The sequence below is a fragment of the Sipha flava genome, unplaced genomic scaffold (assembly GCF_003268045.1).
Source record: "Sipha flava isolate LNK unplaced genomic scaffold, YSA_version1 123_pilon_pilon, whole genome shotgun sequence".
Lineage (NCBI taxonomy): Eukaryota > Metazoa > Arthropoda > Insecta > Hemiptera > Aphididae > Sipha > Sipha flava.
In genome coordinates, this window is record NW_020271749.1 from 157,666 (window position 1) to 169,721 (window position 12,056).

The following is a 12,056-nucleotide window of genomic DNA, read 5'->3' on the forward strand; positions in this document are numbered from 1 at the left end:
TTTATCGTTATCTAACCTAATGAAGCAAATTTTTGAGTACATTTATTGAGTTTCAGTTCTCAGCGTTTTGATTTTATTTCGTATCAAATGATGTAAAACACGAAGATTCATAAACATCTCACACTAGGTCGGCATTATTATTATTATGGTGTGTTCGAATAGCTCAACATTCTGCATTATGCGCACGGCCGGTCGTCCGTCCACACGCACGTATTGCTTGTACAACTGTATAATCACCGCGACGTTAAATAATTTTTTTTTCTGAATTTTTTTCGAAGGCTCGTAGGTAATATCTCCTCATCTCTCCTTTCGTGCAAAACCACGTCTACAACAAATATTTTCGTTACTCTCCGCTTCTTCCCTTGCGTATACAGTTTTTTTCCCGTAGATACCGGTGTGCATATTATTATAGTACAACATGTTTTTTTATTTTAACTAAAATAATTATAACCATTATTTGATATATATAACCTAATTAATATATTTAGATTTTTCAGAAAATATTTTTAAAATATATAAAATTTAAAAAAAAATTTGTGGCCATTTTTAATTTTTTTTTTTAAATGACATTCAAAAACTAAATTCAAACTATGCGTCAAATGAAACAAATGATTAAAAAAATAATTTGGATTCGTTTAACATGTATACTTATACTACTAATTGTACTCTAAACATCTTAAGAAAATTACCAAAAAATAGGATTTTTCGAATATTATAAGCTTTATTTGTACACGAGTACATTTCAAACTAGTTATATTATTAAAAACAAAAGATTAATTTACATTTATAAATCTCTGATGACTCGACAAAAATTAAGAAACAGGTGTTTTCTAAAATAATAACAATAGAAAAAAAGATGATTTCTAAAAATTATAATCATTTTTAGACAAAAATACAAATAGCATACTTGATCTTAATAAATTCTACTCTTAGAATGAACTATTACTGATTTTAAATTTGTACTGGAAAAACGGAAACCTTGATACGTTAATATTATTCATTATTATTATAATTCATATTAAATTTTGAAATTTATTATGTACGTAGAATTTCAATCGATATAATTTTTAAATTTTGTCTAATTATAAAGGATTTTAGAGAGATTTCTCATTTTTGAGCATTCAGAGATAACGTAATCAATATTAGATACTCACTTTTTCTAGTTTTTAGTAGAATGATTATTGATTAGTGATTAACGAAAAATCTTATATTATTTTTAAATTTGATGATTTGCAATTTGAAAATTGAATGAAGACATTCATCGAAACTTCTGGTTAATGTTCATTTCTCCTTAGATATAGATAGTCACTAGTGAATGTTGACATGCACTATCTTTTTTATGTAAATGTTGGCATTTTGTAAAAAAAAAAGAGGAATAATGATGAAATAATTTTTACAAATTAATTCGGCACTCAAAGGGTTAATAAATTCACCTTACATTATTTTGTTTCACATTATAAATTATTTGTTGCAACAAGATTAACTATTATGACATTTTGAGTTACATAAAAATCCTGAGGATCTACAACTACATTTCTTCGATCCACACTTTGCCTTACAATTGCATCTCAAATACTCCTGATATTATTTCTGATAATATTATATGGATCATTAAACACAATTTGATAATATACTCTTTTAAAATATATTGATACAGAGTACATTATCATAATGTATTTTTATAATTTTGTATACATGCTTAGTGAATGTATACATAGTTTTCTACAACATAATTAAAATGCTCTTAGACAACAATAGAAATTTCTAGATAAATAAAACTATAATAAATAAACAACAAATTTCTCCAAGGTGACAACAACAATAATAATTTGTTACTAGTTATTTCTATCAATATTTCCAGTACCTAATAAGTATATCAAATATGGATAAATAAAATATAAAACAGTTTAAATATTATAAATTCTTTTAGTGTTTAAGGTCTTGAACTAAACTTTTTAAACTTAAAATCTTAATCGTGTTAGATGTTACATTTGAATGTAAAACCACAGTTAGGTACCACAGTATGCCCAAAACTATAAAATAAGAAATGATCGTATATGTTTCATATTATTTGGAGAAATTAAATATTTTTGATGAAAATTAGCAAAAATTGTACCCACATATTCATAGAATTAGTAATCAAATAGCAATTCGTAAGTATTAATATGTGAATATCAAGATATGAAACAAATGAAAGACTATGGAGAAAAACTATAATAGTCAATATTCCTTAACTGTTTAGTATTACAGTTTTGTAGTTTCAGAATTCAAAAAACTAAGAGATTAAGTACGAAATAATTTAAAAAAATGTATTGTTGTAATACGACTAATTTTTAATAAAATGAATAAATTTTAAATTATATTTTTAAAATTTTTAAAATAAAAGACAAGATAATATAATCATCAGATATTTTTCTTTTTTTAACTATTTTTCTTTTTACCCATAGCCCTTCAAATATTTACTGAAATCGTAACTTATTATTTAAAAAAAATTAATTAATATAATTCAACATTTTAAAATCTATACTTTTTAACAAATTATAAGTTATTTAATTAATTGTTAAAATAAAATAATATAAAAATCTATACTTAATAAATAATATCTTAACTCAATTGCCAATAATAATAATAATAATAATAATGCAAATTATATATCAACATCCGAAATAATCGTATATTGTTAATTATTATGTAGTAAGTCCGTCTAGTACTTATTGAATCTAATAAAGAAGTACGTTTACTTTTGTGTTTATATAATAATATTCAAGTATATTATTAGAATATATCATTTAAAATCATCCCTAATTTAATGTTGTTAAATTATGTTATATTTTTCTAAATAAATGTGTGCTCAACGGAAAATAATTATAATATTTTTAAATAGATGACCTTTGAACAATTACATGTAAGTTGTATTTACGCTACTGTATTTCCCCTGTCATCATACTTCTGTATTGTAAATGTTTTAAATCTACTTAGATAATGTATTCGAATAACCTCAATCAAAACCGTTCCAATTAATCACTATTATAGATGTATATATTATAATAAATAAACATGTAAGTCATTTTATTTAATTATCTACTATAATACATTATTTTATTTTCGAATATGCCGCGGTAAATCAATCAGTTAAAAAAATAAAAATAAAAATACTCGATTAATTTTGAAATAATATATTATATAATTAGAATAGGTAATCTTTATGATTCCCGGTAAATATAAGTATTATCAATGATTTTACATATAAAACTTCTTTCTTACAATAATTCTATACATATATATATATATATATATATATATATATATATATAAAAGCCATGTACATAATTTTTTAAGAATTATGACCAATTCTCTATTTTTTCATTCTAATATACAAATGTAATAAATTAAGCTAATATAAAAATTACTTTAGAAATTACTATATTAAATGAGTGATCTGGTGGTAAAAATTTTAAATTTTGTGAAGAAAACTCATATCGCATAAATTAAATTAAAAATTTACCCATATTATATACGAGTACGTAACAATTTAACAAAGATAATGTCGTTTAATATTTATATTTCGTAGATGTGATTATATTTTAAAAACCTAAAATTATTAAGTTGTTAGTTAAGGTATACATTTAAGATGTTTTTGCCAAAATAATCTATTCGTAGGTATATATAAAAAAATGTTATTAATTTGGATACTCGTTTTTCTTTTCTTTTTAAATACTAGATACAACATTATCTGCAGGCGAACAGCCAGTATTTTTTTTTATCATGTAAAAAGATAAATTTAAAAGACTTAAAAGAAAAAATATAAAACAAAGACTCAAGTCAACAAATATTTTAAAATAATATGGTTTTTTAACTTATTGCAATTTTTAATACTAGTATGTTGATCCTAACAGAATATGTTTTATTTAAACATTAAAGAGTATTAGCTATTCCATGTGTTGTTTGAAATTTTGAAATTCAATTATTATTGGTTCTTATTACGGTTTTAATATAACAAATTTCATATATATGTATAACAAATAAAGCCACCTTTGAATCACAGAATCATTTTTCGAGTATTCTTTTAATAAACTTTTATTTTTTCACAACTGCCTGAACCAACATTGTCCTAATCTAATGGAAAACCACGATTGAGAACAAACATTATGCTTTTAAAGTATATGAACATCTTGTACGCCCAAATTCGTACCTAAAAAATGATTTTGATAGTTCACAATTTTGTGCGCAAACGAGTGGTCGTAAATTTAAAAATATATGTGCGCAAACAAGTCTCCACCCAAATTTCGATTTAATCGATTGTAAACGTTAATTTATGACAAATTTTATAATTTATCTATATAAATTAATAATTTATTCTACTTCGCAACAATATTATCGTAAACATTGTTGTTTTAATTTTAGATTTAAATAGGGTTTTAATTAAACTTAATTGAATAATTATTACTAATGAACACATTTTTATTTAGAAATTATAATAATAATAACATATCTTATTTTTATAAAAGGAAAAATAGTTAGTAACAAGATTAAATAAAACTTTCTTTCATTGTTCATCGAATCAACATTAAATACGATTATTATACTAAACAGCTAAACTAAGTATAAATGTATTATTAATACTATGAAATTCCTAAAAACTATAATAATATAGTCTAATATGATAATGATCGCATATATTATGTTTTCATGTAGACGTAGAATACTGGCCACTGAGTGTATAAATATCATTCATTCAGCACACATTTAAAATATTTTACTTCTAAGTACTAGATTTATAAATAGATATTAATTAAGAGAACGATATAAAATGACTTCGATTTAATAATTATTTGATGAAAGATTAACATAAAACACGTATCCAGTTTTTGCAGATAACGTGGTTATTGTGGGAGCATTGTACACTAATTAATATCGTATAAAAAAAATAATATATACGCATAAATTATTTAGGACTATTATATCCGTCAATAACATATCTGACAAACTTCAGCTTATGTAAATGATTAATCTTCTTTTTGTGCTTAAATACTATTGATGGAAATTAATAATATTTTATCATTTTTATTAAACATTATTGATTGTTTTGATTTTCATATGTATTTTCCAATACAAATAATGTTAATTTTAAAAATAAAAATTGTATTATATAACCACAAAATATATATTAGATCAATAAATTTAATTATTTAAAAATTTAATTTAATTAAAAATTTTAAATTTAAAAACTTAACAGACTATCTTAACATTATACATAGATGAATCAAGTATGGTAAATTATGTAGGAGTTGGCTAATTTGTTAAATTCGTAGCCATTTACAGACATATCGCTGTATCAATTATAAATATATAAATCGACATAATTTTTTCCCTATAAAATATACATACAAAATGATTAATTGTTTATGTCGCTGTCACATTGACATTTTAAGTTTATTGTTGTACCATATTTTTTTTTTTGTACTTTCAAACATAAACATTTTTTAGCAGTAAGGGAAAAATATTTATTTTTAAATCTTAGCAGTTGTTGCTTGTTTTAATTGTTTATTAAATACCTACTACAACTTAGTAATACTTAACTTTTAATTAAAACATTTAATTTAATAAATTCAACTTCTTACTATTCAGGATAATTTGAAAGTTTTAATCTGATATATACAATTTATTTTTATAACCGTAGATATAGAGCTCCTCAGGATCTACTCTTTGTAAGGCTATGTTCATTACTAAACGAAGCATTGATAATATCAATATTATGAATTAACCACACATTCAGATGATATTTAAATAATGAAAATCTTGATTGGTTTTCTCTAGAATATAGCTTGGGAATTAGCAAATAGAACAAAAATGCAGTTAAAAAAATGAAAATTACAATTATTTTCAGAACAACGGGAAAAAAAACCTTTATTTCGATTCAGTTCTCACAAAATGTAGTTTACCCATATGAAAAGGGTAGGCTAACTTAATCATGGTATTTACTAATGCGCTTTAAAATTAAATGTACAATAGTTAATTAATCAACAGGACAATAAGAGATTTTAATAATTGAATGAACACAGGCGACGTTTGTGAACCTAATATATTAAACAAACATCTTAAACGAATGTAACATTATGAAAGATAATAAATATTAAAAAATTCGGCGCACGTGTGATGTGTGATGCGTGATACGTGTGACCACACAAAAATGATAAAGAACAATATTAACGACCAACTAAAAACACGTTCTAAAAAAGCACTGTAGAAAATTGTGTTAGAAATGTGTCACTTACTCTGGAAAAAATCGTATAATTTTTTCACTGTTACACACTCTGTTGTTTGGCAATGCGATGCGCTCGCGAAAAATCGTCCGAGATGATCATTATTGCTCTCTATTTATAAAGTTCCCAGTAACAGTGTATAGACGTTGTTTGGCCATACGTCCAATTTGACAGCAGATTTGGCAAATAATATTCTTTTATTATATGTTTATACGCGTGTGCAGTTGAATTGTGTATGATTATTATTATTATCATCGTTTAGTCGCGCCGGAATCGAGTTGTTCTCTCGACATAACTGTTATAATAATCATTTGCAGCCAATTTAATACAATGACGGCCTAACCGCATTTAATACACTTTACATCCGCGTTTACGTGTTATAGTATAAATATATTACATGTCACAATATGAGTCCTCACCCAATCACTCCTCGGGATTGTTATGATACCATATGAGAGAAATACCATGAAATTGTAGTCTTTAACCACATATTCAATTAAATATATTAGTTTTGTTTAACTTAATCAAATTCCCCATTCGATAAAATATTTTTTTACCAACCAGAATCTATGGGTTTGCTATTTTAGTTATTTTATATAATTTAAACATAATTTACCATACCAAATACCTATTATCTAAGTTATTATTATATATAATAAATATAATAAATTATATCTATTATCTACGATCCAAGCAATTGGTCACTCGAGTTTTTTTTTGAAAGAAAAGTACCTATTCTAAAATATGTACAAAACAAATTAATAATATCCCGCACTATAGGTAATTTTAGGTTAAGTACGGTGTATCTACCTATATCACCAGTGTTGTGCTTTAGATAAATTTATCAAGATAATTCACAAAATCTGTAGTTAATCATCAGGGCCGTACTCAGACCGGTTTTCTCGGGTTATTTGTCCGGAGCCCGACCCTAAACCTATTTTTGAGGGGTCCGGGTTTATAAAAAAACAACTTTTAAATTATGACTGGCCTGGACCTACAAAAAAATTTAAATTTTAACGGGCCCCTGCTGAAGCTTAGGTATCGACCAATGGGCACTACCACTTTTTTGAATATTTATTCATATATTAATACTGTGTAGCCGTGTATTATTGCAAATCATTTGATACATCGAAAACATTCAAAACAACTCAATTATTTGAAAACCATTTAAAGCAACCGAATACTTATATTCTACTTTAATCTTATCAAGAAATGTATTTTATGTCATTTTGGATGAAGTAATTGCAGATATAAACAAACGATTTGAATCACTGAAAACAGTTATTGATATTTTCTCAATTCTTTGGGAGTTTAAATATATGACAGAAGGAGAAATTAAATTAAAATCTAGAAATCTGGTTTTGAAGTATAATGATAATTTACAAGAAAACTTAGTAGATGAGCTACAAAGTCTTAACATATTTTATGCTACTAACTTTGGACATAAACAACTAAGTCCCTTAGAATTGCTGAATCACTTGCAAAAAACTTATATTTCAAACATATTGCCTAATTTATGTATTGCATTACGAATCTTTATCCTTGCAACTGTTGCGAGTATGGAACGATCTTTCTCAACATTGAAGAAAGTGAAGAGAGTATTACAATTAACAATGACACAACAGACTCTCAAACTTAGGTGTTTTAGCAGTGGAGGCTCAACTGGCAAAGACGATTGACATGAATGGGGTCATTGATGATTTCGTAGTGAGAAACGCAAGAAAAACCCTAGGACTATTTTAAATTTAGGGTTATTAATTATATAAGTTATGGTTATTAATATTATGATTAATATTATTATGTCGTTTTGTATATTATCATTTATGTATTTGAGTATTTAAATTTTCTTTGAAAAAGATTCAACATTGTTTAGATAAAAATAAAACTAATTAAAATAGCAGGGTTACAATAATATTTGATGTTAAAATAATTTAATCATTAGTTTTATATATAATTAGAAAAATGTTCTCTACGAAAACCAAGAAAACTCCTTTGAAAAATAGGGAGCCCAGAAGGTTTAGTTTGTCCGGGGCCCGCCAAAATAGAGTGCGGCCCTGCTAATCATTAATAATAACTAATCTACAATTTTATCATTCAATATAAAATAAATAACTAAATAAGAAATTTCATTCGTATATTTACTTGCAAAAATTGGTTCTAAAATAGTTTTACATAGCATTTATTATTAATTATGAACAATAACAATTTATTATGTATATAGACATATATTACCTACATAATATGCATGGGAGGTGAGAATTATTTATAATTTCATAGTATAGCCCATACGGGGAAGTATCGTGCCCGTACTACTATTGTTCTGTGATATTACGAACGCCGAAATAGCATTTATAAGAATATTAGAACCAGAAATAACGCACCATAGGTCTAAACTGGTTATTATTGCTGCTGAGTGGTAGATGGTTTATAAATACTAAAATACAGAAATAATTGTCGATAAGAAAATAGCAATATCCGGGTTCAAACCCCCCCCAGGGCCAAAAAAAAAAAATAAAGAAAATTGTTTTATTATTGATGACGTGTAATATATTCGTAGTTTCATTATTACGCTTTGAATTTAAAATATACAATTATACAAATATTATGATAATTAAATAATTATATTGATAGGTGTTTGAACATTTTTGTTAACTATGCTGTTTTTATATTCCAATAGCTATTAATTTACTATAATGTAAAAGTAAACTTTAAATTGGTAAAAAAGTTGTATAAAATAATATCTGTTTATTGTAGTTATTTATCTTATTTATCTGTGCAACGAAAAAAAAAGTAATGATTATTTTTGTTAAACCCCCCCCCCCCCCAGAGCATGATCGAATGTACGCCACAGCATAATACAATCATTACCCAAGACCAAAAAAGTTCGCCTACAAACGGATGAAAACGTTGATGCTTTATATAAATATCTAGATAAAAATTATTTTATCTATTTATATCTACATAAAAGTGATTTTATCTATTTATATCTAGACAATTTTAAATCCATCTTATCTATATCTGAATAATTTTTTTTTATCTAAGCACAACACTGTATACCACAGAGTCAGTGGTGAAACCGAAGGTGAGTTTAATTGAACGTAACACGTTTCCACTAAAAGTGTGCCTTTTCCTTTTCTACGACTGAAAGATCTTTCTCTAAATTGAAGTTGCTGAAGAACTATCTTCGAAACTCAATTTCTCAAGACAGATTAACCGTTATAGATATTGAATATTGAAAGACCAAGAACAAAACTACTGGATCTTGAAAAAATAATTACTGGCTATATTAACAAAAAGTACAAAAAAAAAAAATTAAGTGACTAAAATTGATATTTTATCTTGTTATACAATATAATATAAACAACGTATCACTTGGTATTAAATACTTATATTCTATTATAAAATTATATTTATTGTTTATAAGTGATTGCAACATTTTGTTTTTGTTTGTATTTTATTCTTTAAAGTTGTCTCTACGCTGTACTGATGAATTATTAATTGTATTAATATTTTATTCATCATTTTTTAATGGGACCCATAACTTTTTCTTGCATCAGGGCTCGCCAAAGCCTCATTGCGGCACTAGAGGCTATACCCACATGGCTTGTGTTCATATTTGTATTGGAATACAAATATGAACACTGTAAAATAGATTTTACAGTTCGAGTGATTCCTAAACGTTTAAATAATTAATTAATTTATTTATTAATTTAATTAATTTATTTGATAGTGATTACACATTAAGCGCAACAGAAAACAATTTCACAAATATTTAATGACATTTATACATTAAGAAAAGTGTCAATATTGAAATAAAAATATCTCAAATATGTAAAAAATAAATTTAGAGTATACATTTTTCTTCTGAAAACTCAAATTAAAATACATAAATAAATATTTAACATTTATTACATTAATTTTGCTAGCAAAATATTTAAATTGGCTAAAGTTTATGAGTTTTAAGCTTATAATTTATATTAGAACGATTAAGTAGCATAGACATGCACACGGGATTGTTAGTTCTGCTCAATCATCTCCCGTAATGTTGTAAATTTGATCTTACAGTTAAAGTCAAAAAGTAAAGAGTCCTTTTTGTAAACTGATGTAAATTGTATAAATAAAATGTACAAATTAAATGTAATTTATTCTAAAATATTTAGTAAAAAATAAAATATGTTTTGTAATAGAAAAAATAAAAAAAATTTCTTCAAATTTTCGTGCAAAAACTTATTACGATAATATAACAGCTACAGTTGATTACAAAAATAGAAATCATAAATAATTGAAGCTATATGATAAAAACATACGAGATTCAAGGAAAACATATTCATTTGAACTAATATACCACAATATTAAATAAATGATTAAAGTTATGTTTATTTAATTATTTATATATTATAATTTATTTAATATACTTACATGTTTTATCAAGATAGGACCCAAAAGTATTGTAGGCATCCCCTGAAATACAGGTCTGCGCACGCCTATGTACATATTATATTCCGTACTATAATTATATTGTTTTCAGTTTCTACTATTTCAGGTACCTAAGCACTAAAAAAATACTGTTAATAACTTTGTAATATCTATACTGATTGTAGTGGATTAGTGGCATAATCTTAAGTCTGGGTGAAACGAGTAATGAATAGGTTTTACCATGGTGTAAATGTAATTTTTTTTTTTATGTCATCTTACTCAATTTCGACCAAGAATACTCCGGTCGTCACAAAAAAAAAAAAAAAAAAATTAAGCAATTAGTTTCGATAATACAGATATTATCTAGTACTTTGGAGAGGATTATTTTTTGGATTTCTCAGTGGTTTTCCGAATGATTAAGAAAAACAGAGGATAGTTTAAAACAATTTTCGGCTGATATCGAAATTCAAACCCTATATCAAGTAATTTTTGTAATACATTAAATCCTCAAATTTTTCTTTTTTTTTTCTTATTTGTCTATGTTTATTTCGCCTATGATGATTGTTCCGATCGTGATAATTATAGGAGGTATTTGATATAGAATGTTATGATGTTGGTAATTCAAGAATGTAATTTTATAAAATAAGCGATAGTTTCCTTAATAATTGCAAAAAAATATCAAAAAGTAATAAAAAAATAATCGGAAAAATATATAACTCTAATTCACTCTATATCTTTCATTCAAAATCGTTTTCACGAAAGCAATGGTACATAGGTTTCTAGTATAAAAGAGCCAAACAGCAATATCATTCAGCTGTCCCTGTAGGTACCTCATCCGACCGTCTCACCTGACCTAGTTTTTAGAACTTTGGAGGTCTTTTTTTCATTTATTGATATTTGTTATTTTTTCTTAAGAACCATCAAAATCAAAATTAAATGGTTACATAATGTAGGACCTCAAATCTTAAAAAGATAATTGTTTTAATAACACAATAACACATTAGTTTACCAAAACAATGAGTATTGCTGGTTAAAAAAGTTATTATGTAAATTAAGAATCTGCATCAGTTTCAAATAATTTAACAGTGTAAAAGAACACATTTAATAATATTTGTAATTAAGAAATTATATATTTGTTTTATTTTATAAATGATTATCAATAAATCATAAGACAAAAGACTTTTATTTTATTACATGTGAGTTAATATTTTTTTTTATTAACTCACAAAGATGAATCATATTTTTTATTTTTCATTAAATACTAATAAAATATATTATAAAAATATAACAATGAACTTAAAATTACTTATAAATTTTTATAAGGTACATTTAAAATCGTGGATAAACATAATTACATAATATCAGTTGCACATGGAA